The sequence below is a fragment of the Triticum aestivum genome, chromosome 5B, assembly GCF_018294505.1.
Source record: "Triticum aestivum cultivar Chinese Spring chromosome 5B, IWGSC CS RefSeq v2.1, whole genome shotgun sequence".
Lineage (NCBI taxonomy): Eukaryota > Viridiplantae > Streptophyta > Magnoliopsida > Poales > Poaceae > Triticum > Triticum aestivum.
Window position 1 is genome coordinate 507,763,704 of NC_057807.1, and position 399 is coordinate 507,764,102.

Sequence of the window (399 nt, forward strand, 5' to 3'; positions counted from 1 at the left end):
CGAGACATAAAGATTGATATATTGGACGACTATATTCGGACACCGGAAGTGTTCCGGGTGATTTCGGAGAAAACCGGAGTGCCGGAGGGTTACCGGAACCCCCCCGGAGAGTTAATGGGCCACATGGGCCTTGGTGGGAAGAGAGAGGGGCGGCCAGGAAGGGTCGCGCGCCCCCTCTCCCTCTGGTCCGAATTGGACTAGGAGGGGGGGGGGGGGCGGCGCCCCCCTCTTTCCTTCCCCTCCTCTCCCCCTTCCTTCCCCTCCTAGTAGGAGTAGGAAAGGAGGAGTCCTACTCCTACTAGGAGGAGGACTCCTCCTCCTGGCGCGCCCAACAAGGGCCGGCCGGCCTCCCCCCTCCCTCCTTTATATACGGGGGCAGGGGGCACCCCAAAGACACAA